The 16,532-nt window shown below is 45.9% G+C and overlaps 1 protein-coding gene across 2 annotated transcripts in view; it reads left to right on the top strand.

Moving 5' to 3' along the window:
• The first annotated feature begins 13,190 nt into the window (after positions 1-13,190).
• CCNY (cyclin Y) overlaps positions 13,191-16,532 on the top strand; it is a 203,840-nt gene continuing 200,498 nt past the window's right edge. For both annotated transcript variants that reach the window (XM_075997613.1, XM_075997612.1), the window contains exons 1-3: positions 13,191-13,325; positions 13,543-13,650; positions 14,841-14,908. The gene's annotated coding sequence lies outside the window, so the exon portion shown is untranslated. The remainder of the gene's footprint in view (positions 13,326-13,542; positions 13,651-14,840; positions 14,909-16,532) is intronic.

Here is a 16,532-nt window from a genome sequence, read left to right as displayed (position 1 = left end):
TCCCTGTGAGCAGCCTCTAGCTTCTCAGTACTCTGGTCTTTTTTTTTTTTTTTTTTGAGACAGAGTCTCACTCTGTTGCCCAGGCTAGAGAGAATGCCGTGGCGTCAGCCTAGCTCACAGCAACCTCAAACTCCTGGGCTCAAGAGATCCTCCTGCCTCAGCCTCCCAAGTAGCTGGGACTACAGGCATGCCCCATCATGACCAGCTAATTTTTTGTATATATATTAGTTGGCCAATTAATTTCTTTCTATTTATAGTAGAGACGGGGTCTCACTCTTGCTCAGGCTGGTTTTGAACTCCTGACCTTGAGCAATTCTCCTGCCTCGGCCTCCCAGAGTGCTAGGATTACAGGCGTGAGCCACTGTGCCCGGCCGTGGTGTGAGTTTTTAAATTATGTATACAATTCATGAAATGATTTGATAGGTTCAGATCATTGTAGATCTGTATAAACTGATATTTGAAAATTTTTCCTTATTCCTGGGAACCTGGCTCTGGTGTTTTAAATAACTTCACGCACCTGAGACTCAGGACAAAGGAATTCCTGTAGTGAGCAGGCAGCTACACCTAGTGGCTGGTGGCATTTTCACTGGAAAATTAGGTTTATGGAAAAAATCCTTCATGGCTGTCTCTGCTGACATTCTGTGGCCACAGGCAGCATTACAACTAATTTGGTGCGTATGTGTAACTTTACTGAGGATTAATTTTTATACTGTAAAATACACCCATTTTAAGTGACCGTTAGCAAATTTATCCAGTTACAAAATCGTCATCACAATCCAGACTTGGAACATTTCTATCATCCTGATAAGATCGTTCATTCTCATTTACAGTTAATTAATAATTCGATTAATTATTAATCAAATCAATAATTTGATTAATTAATAATTAATCATTAATAATGATTTTTAATTGCCATTCATATATCTAACTATAAAGGTGCTTAACTTATTGTGCCTCACAGAAGACAACTGTCAGTAAGCTGCTAGAGCAGGGATCAAGGGACACTGTGTGTCTCTGGCCAGGGTGTCACCTTTGGGCTTTGAGTTTTATCAATGAATAAAAGAAGAATCGCCACACTCTAGTTATAGCACCGGCAGGTTGTTGTGCAAGCTTCAAGACATATCTGGAGGTGGCCTTATGGACTATTTTTGGATACTGTTTTACATACTTCTGATGTCTCTCAAATGGGCAGCACAGGCCTTCTTGCACCTGCAAATCTCTCCAGCTGCCCAGGATGGGGTCCTGAGCAGAGTGAGGTTGCTTTACTCTATTTGGGAAAATTCCTTCAAAAACAAAATTTCACATGTGAATGTGTACGGTTGCACATGTGCACGTGTACACACACACACGTGCTTAACTTTGCATACAATTTCCTGGCATTAAAGGGTTCCCCTGAGCTAACACATGGACTCTAGATTAAACACCTCTGAACACCCCGCCCACACACACACACACATTTGTTTTAATGTTCTTGAGACAACTTAGAGATCACTTCAGCCTGTAATCCTAGCACTTTGGGAGGCTGAGGCAGGAGGATCGCTTGATCTCAGCTGTTTGAGACCAGACTGAGCAAGAGTGAGACCCCGTTTCTACAAAAAATGAAAAAGAATTAGCCGGGCATGGTGGCGCATGCCTGTAGTCCCAGCTACTCGGGAGGCTGAGGCAGGAGGATCGCTTGAGCCCAGGAGTTGGAGGTTGCTGTGAGCTAGGCAGACACCACGGCATTCTAGCCCAGGCAAGAGAATGAGACTCTGTCTCAAAAAAACAAACAAGGCCAGGCGCGGTGGCTCACGCCTGTGATCCTAGCTGTCTGGGAGGCCGAGGCCGGCGGATCATTTGAGCTCAGGAGTTCGAAACCAGCCTGAGCAAGAGCGAGACCCCCGTCTCTACTATAAATAGAAAGAAATTAATTGGGCAACTAATATATATATATAGAAAAAATTAGCTGGGCCTGGTGGCGCATGCCTGTAGTCCCAGCTACTCGGGAGGCTGAGGCAGGAGGATCACTTGAGCCCAGGAGTTTGAGGTTGCTGTGAGCTAGGCTGATGCCACGGCACTCACTCTAGCCTGGGCAACAAAGCGAGACTCTGTCTCAAAAAACAAACAAACAAAACCCTGTATAGGTAAGAATGCATATGTAAGTCGACCAGTAAAACTCAGGCATCAGAAGGATGTGCCCAAATGTGAAGACATTTACTACATTTGGGAAGGGGGTGCCTAATGTATGCCTGGAATTTTTTATGTCTTTTCTAGTTTTGAGACAAATATTTTGTTCCTGGGTTTTAGATACACAGGTGTCATAGTTTCTATGCAAAGTCTTTCATAATTTAAAACATTGTTTTTATGTAGGCCATCAACTATGGTTTCGTTACTGGGGCAGAAACTACCATTGCTTCACCAAATATCCACTTTCTTAATTCTTAGTAACACGTTCCCGCCCCTCTTTGTGAGCTAGGCGTAGTGTATCTTAGAATGAAGGCTGTTTCCCCTATGTTCGGAGGTGTGGCCAAGCCATTAAGGCAATATAAGTGGAAATCCCTTATGAGACCCCATTCAGTCAAGAGAAGAACCTCTTGTTGGCCCTTTCTGCCTCCTAGTTTGCAGACGTGCTGGCTGGGGACCCAAGCAGTCCTGGACCACAAGGTGACCTTGAGGGTTCCTATCCTGAGCATGGAGAGACAGAAACACAGCTGTGAGGACTGGTACCTGGCTCTGACATACAGCCGCCACCACATGGGCCCCACAAGGTCTGCCTGTGTTTGGGCTTTTATGTGAGACAATAAACTCTTTATTGGGGGGGGCGGGGGGAACAGAGTCTCACTCTGTTGCCCATGCTAGAGTGCCGTGGTGTCTGCCTAGCTCACAGCAACCTCAGACTCCTGGGCTCAAGCGATCCTCCTGCCTCAGCCTCCCGAGTAGCTGGGACTACAGGCATGTGCCACCATGCCCGGCTAATTTTTTATATATATTTTTAGTTGGCCAATTAATTTCTATTTTTAGTAGAGATGGGGTCTTGTTCTTGCTCAGGCTGGTCTTGAACTCCTAACCTTGAGCGATCCTCCCGCCTCGGCCTCCCAGAATGCTGGGATTACAGGTGTGAGCCACCGCGACCGGCCCTCAATCATGTCCTATTGTTTTCACTGTGTGGGCTATTATTTTCCAAATCCCCATTTACTGCATGTGCCCATGCTGCCTTCTGCTTGTCACCTTTGCTCCTGGTTGGAAGGAAAGCTGGAGAAGGCAGTGTCCTTCCTTCTAGAGGATGAGGCATCCTTGGACTCCTATGTATCTGGTTGCCTTGCCTCTTTCTTGTTGGGTAGATTAGGGTGATTCTTAAGGGATTGCACCTGCTCCCCCACCTCCCTTCCTCTTATACCGCTTCTGGGAGCGGAAGCTGGCATTAGAAGCATCTGGAACCTTGCACAGTCAACAAGAGACTGGGAATCTCCTGCCTTTCTCTTATTCCTGATGGGAATTTATAAAGATTATGATGTAAGTGAGACTACACCCCAATGCCCCTTCCCACACATACCTGTTTTTATGGCTATTGCATTATTTTGCCGTTTCTAAACCACCATCCCCCTTTTCTGTTGTTAATTTTGGAGAGGGATAATCTCTTTGGATTTTACCACTGAGGTCTTAAAAAGAGAAATTGGCAACTTTCATGGGAGAGTGAAGGATCCTTGATGGTCTCGTATGCATAGATTAAGACCCTATTCCAGGACAGGTGTACTCTGGGAGGCTGAGGTGGGCGGATTGCTCAAGGTCAGGAGTTCGAAACCAGCTTGAGCAAAAGCGAGACCCCGTCTCTACTAAAAAATAGAAATTCATGGGCCAACTAAAAATATATAGAAAAAATTAGCCGGGCATGGTGGCGCATGCCTGTAGTCCCAGCTACTCGGGAGGCTGAGGCAGGAGGATCGCTTGAGCCCAGGAGTTTGAGGTTGCTGTGAGCTAGGCTGACGCCATGGCACTCACTCTAGCCTGGGCAACAGAATGAGATTGTGTCTCAAAACGGAATAGGGTTTTGTTTTGTTTTAATCTATGAAATGGGAACCTCTAGAGCATGTGGTCTTACTATGCGCCCGGCTGTCAGGCAAACACAGACACTCCTATTTGAGGTTAGAAAATTCCAGAAACCAGGTACCTTGCAGGAAATGCAGGACAGGAACTGAAGACAAGCCTTTTTGTTCCTCTTTGGAACTTGCCACAAAATGTTGCTGTAAGGAGGCCCTCACAAGCAGAGAAGCAAAAGAGATTTAAGAAAGAATTTATGGAGTCACACATTTAGAACATTAAATGGATTTAGAGCTGTCAACCCACTGGTTCCGGTGGCAAGATGCCTGAAAACATTCAGATGGGGACTCCGCAGTAAAAAGTGTTCTCAGAAATCATCTGCCAGATTTTTTTTCTTTTTTCTTTTTTTTTGAGATAGAGTCTCACTCTGTTGCCTGGGCTAGAGTGCCGTGGCATCAGCCTAGCTCACAGCAACCTCACACTCCTGGGCTCAGGTGATCCTCCTGCTTCAGTCTCTGGTGGCTGGGACTAGAGGCACACACCCAGCTAATTTTTCTTTCTTTTCTTTTTTTTTTTTTTTTGAGACAGAGTCTCACTTTGTTACCCAGGCTAGAGTGAGTGCCATGGTGTCAGCCTGGCTCACAGCAACCTCACACTCCTGGGCTCAGGTGATCCTCCTGCTTCAGTCTCTGGTGGCTGGGACTAGAGGCACACACCCAGCTAATTTTTCTTTCTTTTCTTTTTTTTTTTTTTTTTGAGACAGAGTCTCACTTTGTTACCCAGGCTAGAGTGAGTGCCGTGGTGTCAGCCTGGCTCACAGCAACCTCAAACTCCTGGGCTCAAGCGATCCTTCTGCCTCAGCCTCCCGAGTAGCTGGGACTACAGGCATGCGCCACCATGCCTGGCTAATTTCTCTCTATATATTAGTTGGCCAATTTCTATTTATAGTAGAGACAGGGTCTCGCTCTTGCTCAGGCTGGTTTTGAACTCCTGACCTTGAGCAATCTGCCCTCCTCGGCCTCCCATAGTGCTAGGATTACAGGCCTGAGCCACCGCGCCCGGCCTAATTTTTCTGTTTTTAGTAGAGATTGGATCTCGTACTCGCTCTTGCTCAGTCTTATCTCAAACTCCTGAGCTCAAACGATCCTCCCGCCTCGGCCTCCCAGAGTGCTATGATTACAGGTGTGAGCCACCTCACCTGGCCCTCGGTCAGATTTCTAAAAACACATTAACAGGAAGGAAGAAGGACCTCTGTATATGAGTTAAGCCAGAGAGACTCGTGCCTCAACCCTGGCTGCTGAATCAGAAACTAGGGAAATTGTATTTTTATTTTTTTGAGACAGGGTCCAGCTTTGTTGCCTGGGTGTGCAGACAGTGGCATGATCGTAGCTCACAGCAACCTCAAACTCGTGGGCTCAGGTGATCCTCCTAACTCAGCCTCCTGAGTAGCTGGGACTATAGGCACGTGCCACCATTCAAGGCTAATTAAAAAAAAGTTTAATAGAAGCAGGGTCTTACTATGTTTATGAAGCTGGTCTCAAACTCCTGGCCTCAAGCAATCCTCCTGCCTCGGCGTCCCCAAGTGCTAGGATTGCAGGTGTGAGCCACTGGGCCCAGCTGGAAAAGCTCTAGACCAGACAATTCTGATACCCAGTGCTAAGGTTTGAATTTCATGTGCTGGTAACTTAATCCCCAATGTGGCAGTATCAAAAGGTGGGGGTCTTAGGCCTGGCGCGGTGGCTCATGCCTGTAATCCTAGCTCTCTGGGAGGCCGAGGAGGGCGGATTGCTCAAGGTTAGGAGTTCGAAACCAGCCTGAGCAAGAGCGAGACCCCGTCTCTACTATAAGTAGAAAGAAATTAATTGGCCAACTAATGTATATAGAAAAAATGAGCCTGGCGCATGCCTGTAGTCCCAGCTACTCGGGAGGCTGAGGCAGGAGGATTGCTTGGGCCCAGGAGTTTGAGGTTGCTATGAGCTATGCTGACACCACGGCACTCACTCTAGGCTGGACAACAGTGAGATTCTGTCTCAAAAAAAAAAAAACCAAAAAAATCCCCACAGAGATTGCAGGCTGGGTGTGGTGGCTCATGCCTGTGATCCCAGTACTCTGGGAGGCTGAGGTGGGAGGATAGTTTGAGCTCAGGAGTTGGAGACCAGCCTGAGCAAGAGCAAGACCCCGTCTCTACTAAAAATAGACAGAAATTAGCTGGACAACTAAAAATTTGCAGAAAAAATTAGCCAGGCATGGTGGCGCATGCCTGTAGTCCCAGCTACTCGGGAGGCTGAGGCAGGAGGATTGCTTGAGCCCAGGAGTTTGAGGCTGCAGTGAGCCCAATGCCACTGCATCTAGCCTGGACAAAGCCCCGGGTCCCCCCTGAGAAAAGTATATGTTGGGTGAAATATTTTGGTTTCTTTCAGTATCTCAGGATCCCTGGAGCTTAAAATCAAGCATTATCTGACCAGACCTCTGATCTGATTTTTTTTGGAGCACTTAGATGAAAACTTACAATGAAAAAACAGGGCCAGGCCATAGTAATATGGTAAAAAGAGAGTTTAGGGTTGGAAGTTTTGATCCTCAGAATCCTCATTTGTTAAACAAGTGTAAAACACTATACAGATAGAGTTGCCAGATTAATGCATTTGGGACATATTTATACGTAAAAATTTTTAAATCTGAAATCTAAACACTACTGAGTGTCCTGTATTTTTACTTGCTAAATCTGGAAGCTCTAGTCATTGTAATTTCAAACAATATAAATAAATATAATGTTTGCTAAAAAAAATGCTATTAATCAATTTCAATTATTTCCCCCAAACCTTCTCATGAGAAATTACTCGGTGTTTTTTAAGAGGGTCAAGAATGCAGCATTCGAACCGGGTAAAATTTGCAAACTGACCTGTAGAGGGAGCCACACGGATGAAGAAACCAAAATGACATCCTCTATCCGGAGGATTAGTCTTAACACATGGATTCAAAATGAGCCCTAAATGAGAATGAATCACTTCTGCGAAATAAATGTTTTTCTTATTTTCTTAAAATAACGTAACACATTCAATGTCTAAGAGAAGTCACGAACGATATATGGTCTTCTAGAAAAGCGTGCTTTGCAGGTTGCGGTGAAAGCCTTTGCATTTGCCCAGGGACCAAGTCAGGATTGGAGTCTGGAGTAGGGTGCACGCCCACAGGAAATACCTGAGTCATGAAGATGCTAGGATTGATGGAATAATGCATTGAACTTGCAATTATAAACAAGACAGTAGTCTGAGCGTGATTTAGTGAGCCTTTGAAAAAAACACCAGGAAAACTGTAGGAAATCACCAAATCTCACCTCTTAACATCTCAGATATCCTTTCCTGCCTCTTCATCCCCGCAAGAATTCTTTGATGAGAGGGGAATAAAGTTCCCTTCCCAGACCTGGAAGGGAAGAGCTTTTCCTGCTTTCCCTTCTGTTGTTTCAAGGAACTCCTTTATACTCTGGTATAAAGCAAATTTCTCTTTTACTTTAAAATTTTTCAAATGACCACCCATTGTTAAAAATATGCCATTAAGATAATCTATGACCCAGCCAGGCTTGTCTCTTGAAATATAAAGAAGGGAATATTTGGAATTTAGAAAATCCTTTCTCATTGAAAGCCTGTTTTGCAAATCTGAGATGTCAGAAATCCTCCAAAGCAAAGAGTAGACTGCAGAAATGGAACATTTTCTTTCTCTTTTCCTTCCTGCCATGACAGCTATAATCCTGCCTGAGGCAGATGCATGCTGCCAACAGAACAGGGAGGTCCTGTCCCGGGGGGGTATCCAAGCACATTATGTATTTTAAAAATACTACCCCTTAAAATGACTTGGGCATCACAGTCCAAACATCTTTATCAAGTACTTTCTTTTTTTTTTTTTTCTTTTTTTCTTCTTCTTTTTTTTTTTTAAGTACTTCTTATATCTGATGTTTAGCCAGTAGTTACTCAGATCCAAGCAAACAAAAATAGTTCCTGACCTCTTGGCACACTCACTCTTTCTTTTTTTTTTTTTTTTTTTTTTTTTTTTTTGAGACAGAGTCTCACTTTGTTGCCCAGGCTAGAGTGAGTGCCGTGGCGTCAGCCTAGCTCACAGCAACCTCAAACTCCTGGGCTCAAGCGATCCTCCTGCCTCAGCCTCCCGAGTAGCTGGGACTACAGGCATGCACCACCATGCCTGGCTAATTTTTTTTTATATATATATCAGTTAGCCAATTAATTTCTTTCTATTTATAGTAGAGACGGGGTCTCGCTCTTGCTCAGGCTGGTTTCGAACTCCTGACCTTGAGCAATCCACCCGCCTCGGCCTCCCAAGAGCTAGGATTACAGGCGTGAGCCACAGCGCCCGGCCCACACTGACTCTTGATTAGGATGTACGTTTGTCCGTTTTATTTGAAGGTCATTCTTTGGGGCCACTTCAATCCTCCACAAACATCAGAATAAACAAAAATGGGAAAATATTCCTTAATGCCTGAGGTAATTACAGTAGATCATTTAGCCAGGAGTCTAAATGGCAAAATAGTTGTTCTGAACTCATTTCTCAAGTGATCATCCATTGATAAAAATTATGCCATTGGCTGAGTGTGGTGGCTCACGCCTGTAATCCTAGCACTCTGGGGAGGCCAAGGTGGGAGGATTGCCCAAGGTCAGGAGTTCAAAACCAGCCTGAGCAAGAGCGAGACCCCGTCTCTACTATAAATAAAAAATTAATTGGCCAACTAATATATATAGAAAAAAAAATTAGTCGGGCATGGTGGCACATGCCTGTAGTCCCAGCTACTTGGGAGGCTGAGGCAGGAGGTTTGCTTGAGTCCAGGAGATTGAGGTTGCTATGAGCTAGGCTGACGCTACAGCACTCATTCTAGCCTGAGCAACAAGGTGAGACTCTGTCTCAAAAAAAAAAAAAAAAAAAAAAAAAAGGGTCGGGCGTGGTGGCTCACGCCTGTAATCCTAGCACTTTGGGAGGCCGAGGCGGGCGGATTGCTCAAGGTCAGGAGTTCGAAACCAGCCTGAGCGAGACCCCGTCTCTACCAAAAATAGAAATAAATTAATTGACCAACTAAAAATATATATACAAAAAATTAGCCGGGCATGGTGGCGCATGCCTGTAGTCCCAGCTACTCGGGAGGCTGAGGCAATAGGATCGCTGAGCCCCGGAGATTGAGGTTGCTGTGAGCCAGGCTAATGCCACGGCACTCACTCTAGCCTGGGCAACAAAGTGAGACTCTGTCTCAAAAAAAAAAAAAAAAAAATTTACGCCATTGTAATAATTGAGGTCCTATTTGGCACTTGGCAATCATGCAATCTGCTGAGTGACTGGTTAATGTCATGGGAATGCTGTCATAGAGGCAGGAGTGGGTAGCGGTGGTGACAGGCAAGGATAGTGATCTCTCAGGGACTGATCTTGCTAGGAACCCAATAGTTGTAAACAGTTCTTGGTATTATTATGTATTTTGGTGGCTATTAACTATTTTAAGGATTGAATAGCGGTTTGCAATTATGCAGTATATATCTGATGGCTGAACTCTGACCTTTTTTTTTCTTTTGTCCAAATTCCTTTCTAAGAGGCCTGGTGAGTCATGCTCACATATGATAAAATCTTATTGAATATACTTTCCATTGCCCCAAAGTTAAAAAAAAAAAAAAAAATCTTATTGAATGGGTTTTTATTAATGTGGTATAATGTGGCTTACTTTCCAATCCGATTCCGGCATAGCATCACATGACAGAGAGAAGACCCCCCCATCATGACTGGTGCATGCTAGCAGACCCTATCTTTTTTTTATTTTTTTTTATTTTTTTATTTATTTTTTTTTAAGTGATAATTAGGCAATTTTATTTATTTATTTATTTTTTTGAGACAGAGTCTCACTCTGTTGCCCAGGCTAGAGTGAGTGCCGTGGCGTCAGCCTAGCTCACAGCAACCTCAAACTCTTGGGCTCAAGCAATCCTCCTGCCTCAGCCTCCCGAGTAGCTGGGACTACAGGCATGCGCCACCATGCCTGGCTAATTTTTTTCTATATATATTAGTTGGCCAATGAATTTCTTTCTATTTATAGTAGAGATGGGGTCTCGCTCTTGCTCAGGCTGGTTTCAAACGCCTGACCTTGAGCAATCGGCCTGCCTCGGCCTCCCAGAGTGCTAGGATTACAGGTGTGAGCCACCGCGCCCGCCCCCATTTCCTAATCTATATAATGGAAAGAAAGCAAACACATCCAAAAGATATTGGAGATGGATCAATTTTTAAAATTTAATTATTATGCTCTTTCAGATTTAAGATATTTAAACTTTAGACGTATTCTTCATTGAAATGGGTCAGAACTGGGTAACACATTTGTTTTATAAAAACCAATGTCCTAAAATGATGCACTTTATCAGGTAGACTGCAAAGGTGTGTATGCTATTATATACTATGTGCTAGAACATAAACTCTACGACAGCCAGAATTTTGTTTTGGTCACCCACTTATCCCAGCCACCAAGAACAGAGTCTGATTTATAATAAGTATAAAAATATTTTTAAATGAATTGATGCATGCTTCCAACTCCTTTTCAAAATTTAGTTATTTTTTATTTTTATTTTTGGAGACAAAGTCTCACTCTGTTGCCTGGGCTAGAGTGCTGTGGCATCAGCCTAGCTCACAGCAACCTCAAACTCCTGCGCTTAAGTGATCCTTCTGCCTCAGCCTCCCAAGTAGCTGGGACTACAGGCACGCACCACCATGCCCGGCTAATTTTTTCTATATATTTTTAGTTGGCCAATTAATTTCTTTCTATTTTCAGTAGAGATGAGGTCTCGCTCTTGCTCAGGCTGGTTTCAAACTCCTGAACTTGATCGATCCGCCCACCTTGGCCTCCCAGAGTGCTAGGATTACAAGCATGAGCCACTGCACCCAGCCAAAATTTATTTGTAATTGTGGGAAAATACACATTATGTAAAATTTACTATCTTAACCATTTTTAAGTGTATAGCAGTGTTAAGCACATTCACATTGTGTGCAGTCTCTGGAAATCTTTTTATCATGCAAAATAGAAACTCTGTGTCCATTAAACAATGAATCCTCATTTCCCATTCCCCCTACTCCCTGGAAAACATCTTTCTAATTTGTCTCTATGAATTTGACTAGTCTGGGGATGTCACATAAATGGAATCACACATTATGTGTCCTTTTGTCAACTGGCACAATGTCCAGTTCACTTAGCACAATGTCCTCAAGGTTCATCCCTGTTGTGGCATGTGTCGGAATCTCCTTCCTTTTTCAGGCTGAATAATATTCCATTGTGTGTACAGACCACATTTTTTTATTCATTCATCCATCAATGGGCACTCAGATTGTGTCCATCTTTGGGCTATTGTGGATAATGTCGCTTTGAAAATGGATGTACAGATATCTCTTCAAGATCATGCTTTCAGTTCTTTTGGGTATAAATCCAGAAGTGGAAGTGCTGAATCCTGGGGTAATTCTATTTTTAACTTCTTGAGGAACCACCATACTGTTTTCCATAGTGGCTGCACCATTTTGCCTTCCCACCAAGAGCGCACAAGCATGTTTCTAACTCTCTAGTTTGGTTATCTGGTTTCCTGGTCCGGTGTATATTAGAAGCTGTAAATTAGGAGGGATCCACAGATAAAATAATAGCATAAATTATCATCTGGCAATCTAACATTGAGAGATATGAATTCTATGAAACAAAATTAATACCCAGTAATGACAATAGTTGATAATGGATGCTTTTAGTGATCCTCTGGAAATGTCATTTAAAAAAGTTAAATTATGTTTGATTTTTCACTGTATAAGGAGGCAGGCAACTACATATATTCCAGAAAGACATCCACTGATTCTCAATTATGTAAGTATTGCAGGATTTAATTTTTTTTTTTTTTTGAGACAGAGTCTCACTTTGTTGCCCAGGCTAGAGTGAGCACCATGGCATCAGCCTAGCTCACAGCAACCTCACACTCCTGGGCTCAAGCGATCCTCATGCCTCAGCCTCCCGAGTAGCTGGGACTACAGGCATGTGCCACCATGCCCAGCTAATTTTTTCTATATACATACATTAGTTGGCCAATTAATTTCTTTCTATTTATAGTAGAGACGGGGTCTCGATCTTACTCAGTCTGGTTTCAAACTCCTGACCTCGAGCAATCCGCCTGCCTCAGCCTCCCAGCGGGATTTAATTTTATTATTTCAAAAACTAAGTGTTCCACCCAAAATGGTGAAATTTCTCAAGGGACTCATCTTTAAGGCAGTCATTTTCATTCACCTAGAAATCCCATTCATATGGGATGGATCCTGCCCGTTAACCCCACATTCGTGGGGTGTCAGTTTCCATATGCAGTAATGAATCACACTGCATGCTTTCCCAAATACAAATCGTGATGCTGTAAGGACAGATGCTGAGCTCAAACAATATTTTTCAGTTCATGGTGTTTGTGTAGTTGGCGAAATGCTTTTTGATCCAGAAAAGAGGGAATCTGTTGAGCTAGGATCCACCTTGGGGAAGTGAGTTGCTCTCTGGACCCGTGTGAAATAGAATACTTGAGGGTAAAGATAAAAATCGGGATCTTGCTGGGCGCGGTGGCTCACGCCTGTAATCCTAGCACTCTGGGAGGCCGAGGCGGGCGGATTGCTTGAGGTCGGGAGTTCGAAACCAGCCTGAGCGAGACCCCGTCTCTACTAAAAAAAATAGAAATTAATTGACCAACTAAAAATATATATAGAAAAAATTAGCCGGGCATGGTGGCGCGTGCCTGTAGTCCCAGCTACTCGGGAGGCTGAGGCAGGAGGATCGCTTGAGCCCAGGAGATTGAGGTTGCTGTGAGCTAGGCTGATGCCACGGCACTCACTCTAGCCTGGGGAACAGTGAGACTCTGTCTCAAAAAAAAAAAAAAAAAAAAATCGGATCTTCCCATCTTCCCAGTACTGTAGGTTTCCTGAAGCCTCGTCCTTTCCCCTCCCTCGTTTCTTCAACCCAAATTTACGGGAAACCGTGGCAGAATGACAGCCCCAACCGTCGATGGCCGCGGCGGGCGGGTTATAGAGACTGGCCTGCGTTCGGTGCGGAGCACTAGGAAGCTCTAGGGGGTGACACGGGCGCCCAGGAGGGCGGCGACACAGCGGTGACACACAAAGGGCATTGTCGCCGGGCGCGGGCCGGCCGTGGCTGGGAGGCATGGGCGCGGGCGCGCGGAGAGTGAGAGTCGCGGGGCCCGGGCACAGCGCGGCGGCGGCCACCAGCGCGGGGACAGGGCGGCGGGCGCGCTCGCGCGGGGCGGCGCGGGCCGAGCATGGCGGTGAGCCGCACGGGAGGGTCGCGGGAGAGCCGGCCCCGGGGCCGCCCCGACAGAGGGGCAGCCGGGGGGGACCCCAAAGGCCGCGCGGCAGGGCGCGACGGGAAGGGACGGCGCGGACGCCGCTGCGGGGCCGGGGCCACCGGGAGGGAGGGAGGGGCGCGTGGAGGCCCGCACGCCGCCCCGCGGCCGGGTGAGGCAGCGCGGCTCCTCCCCGCAGGTTCGAGGCGAGGAAAGCGGGCGCTGAAGCCACCCGAGGCGCCACCACGCCAGCAACATCACAGCCGAACCCGACGCGAAGTCACCGCCCTGGGGTTTGCGCTACCAGGTGGGTCCCAGCCTTGTCATTCCCCCCGCGCCGACAGGCCCTTCCTGCCTGGAGAAAGCTTGTGTGTTTGTTTCATGCATGGGTTGTGGTGCTTCGGGCAGCGAGCGAGCGGAGAGGGGCTTGTACCCGCACGCACGCACGCTCGGTGCCCATCCTAGCTCACACTCGCCCGCGCTTTCAGCAGCGTGCGCTGGGGAAGCGCCCGCACTGCAGGTGGCTCACTTATTCTTCCTTCCCTCCCTCCCACTTTCCTTCCTTCCCTCCCTCCCTCCCTCCCACTTTCCTTCCTTCCCTCCCTCTCTCCTTCCTTCCCTCCCTCTCTCCTTCCCTCCCTCTCTCCTTCCTTCCCTCCCTCCCTCCCTCTCTCTTCCTTCCCTCCCTCCCTCCCACTTTCCTTCCTTCCCTCCCTCCCTCCTTCCTTCCTTCCTTCCCTCCCTCTTTCCTTCCTTCCCTCCCTCTTTCCTTCCTTCTTTCCTTCCTTCCTTCCCTCTTTCCTTCCTTCCCTCCTTCCTTCCTTCTTTCCTTCCTTCCCTCCCTCTTTCCTTCCTTCCTTCCCTCCCTCTTTCCTTCCTTCCCTCCCTCTTTCCTTCATTCCTTCCCTCCCTCTTTCCTTCCTTCCTTCCCTCCCTCTTTCCTTCCTTCCTTCCTTCCCTCCCTCTTTCCTTCCTTCCCTCCCTCTTTCTTTCCTCCCTCCCTTCCTCCCTCCCTTCCTCCCTCCCTCCCTTTTTCCTTCCCTCCCTCCCTCTTTCCTTCCTTCCTTCCCTCCCTCCCTCCCTCTTTCCTTCCCTCCCTCCCTTTCCTTCCTTCCTTCCCTCCCTCCCTCTTTCCTTCCTTCCCTCCCTCCCTTTCCTTCCTTCCTTCCTTCCCTCCCTCTCCTTCCTTCCTTCCTTCCTTCCTTCCTTCCTTCCTTCCTTCCTTCCTTCCTTCCTTCCTTCCTTCCTTCCTTCCTTCCCTCCCTCCCTCCCTCCTTCCCTCTTTTTCTTTCTTTCTTGTTTGTTCTTTCGTTCTCATTTGTTCTTACTTAAAAGATATGTTAGTATTATTTTAAAGTCTTATTTAGAGACGCTCTGTTTTTGCTGTCTTGCATTGAGACCTTCGTCTATTCGGTAGTAGAGATTCTGCATTAACCATTAAGCATGGGATGGACTAACGATTTTTATCTAACATGAAGGTTTTCATCTGTTTTGCAGGCAATGAAGCAAGGGCTTTTTCATGTATGTTTGAACCGTCAGTGGAGATTTCAGGATATCGCTCAAATGTAAGACTGTGTAGATTGTTTGAGACTTTTTAAAAAATAACCAGATTGATAGAGGATGAGTCTTGCTCACATTTTATTTTTCAACTAAAAGTTGCCTCATTTGGTATTTGAATCTTTAAACCTGAAGGCAGGAAAGTTACTTCTAGTTATAAACAAAATAGTCCAAGGTACTGTTGTATTTTAGAATGCTCTGCAAAAAGTGTCCTTTAGGATTTATAATAACAATTACTTGGCCAGGCGTGATGGCTCATGCCTGTAATCCTAGCACTCTGGGAGGCCGAGGCGGGCGGATCCTTTGAGCTCAGAAGTTCGAGACCAGCCTGAGCAAGAGCAGGACCCTGTCTCTACCAAAAATAGAAAAAATTAGCCAAGCATGGTGGCGCATGCCTGTAGTCCCAGCTACTTGGGAGGCTGAGGCAGGAGGACTACTTGAGCCCAGGAGTTGGAGGTTGCTGTGAGCTAGGCTGATGCCACAGCACTCTAGCTGGGGCAACAGAGTGAGACTGTCTAAAAAAAAAAAAAAAAAAAAAAAACAATTATTAGAATACTGGCCAGACATGTTAGCTCTCACCTGTAATCCCAGCACTTTGGGAGGTCAAGGGGGAGAGAAATACTTGAGGCCAGGAGTTCAAAACCAGCCTCCATGACATAGTGAGATTTCTTTCTATTTATAGTAGAGACAGGTCTCACTCTTGCTCAGGCTGGTTTTCAACTCCTGACCTCGAGCAATCCGCCCGCCTGGGCCTCCCAGAGAGCTAGGATTACAGGCGTGAGCCACCGCACCAGGCCCTTATCTTCTTAACAGTAGAGAGTCCTTGTAGAGAAAATAACCTTTGAGCTTTGAAAAAGATCCTCAGGGACCTAAAGTGAAGGACAGAATGAAAGCATGAAAATCAGAAGCCATTAAGTTGCTTTTCTCAAAACATGGTGAGATGTTTGTTAGAAATGAATATTCCTGGGCCTCACTCTAGAACTACTGAATAAAAATCTTTGAGGCCGGGCGTGGTGGCTCACGCCTGTAATCCTAGCTCTCTGGGAGGCCCAGGCGGGAGGATTGCTCAAGGTCAGGAGTTCAAAACCAGCCTGAGCAAGAGCGAGACCCTGTCTCTACTATAAATAGAAAGAAATTAATTGGCCAACTGATATGTATATAAAAAATTAGCCGGGCATGGTGGCGCATGCCTGTAGTCCCAGCTACTCGGGAGGCTGAGGCAGAAGGATTGCTCGAGCCCAGGAGTTTGAGGTTGCTGTGAGCTAGCCTGACGCCATGGCACTCACTCTAGCCTGGACAACAAAGCGAGACTCTGTCTCAAAAAAAAAAAAAAATCCTTGAGAAAGAAGTTTGAGAGGCTCTGTTAAACCAGCTCTCCAGGTAATTCTCTGCACACTAGGTCTGAGAATTACTGTATCTAAAGAGGTAAGACCGGACTTTTGTCAAGGTCAATTCTGCTTAATGTAGCAGACACTTCTGGACATGAATATAGCAGGACTTCTGGACGTGCTATCATTTGCATGACCACTTAATGAAAATTATTTCACTTAACGTTTTGTTTTATTTATTTATTTATAAATGTAGAGATGGGGTCTCAAACTCTTGGCCTCAAGTGATGATCCTCCTGTGTCA

This window comes from Microcebus murinus, chromosome 25, assembly GCF_040939455.1.
Source record: "Microcebus murinus isolate Inina chromosome 25, M.murinus_Inina_mat1.0, whole genome shotgun sequence".
Lineage (NCBI taxonomy): Eukaryota > Metazoa > Chordata > Mammalia > Primates > Cheirogaleidae > Microcebus > Microcebus murinus.
The sequence above is the reverse complement of the archived record's forward strand: the minus strand, read 5'-3'. Positions and strand labels throughout refer to the sequence as shown.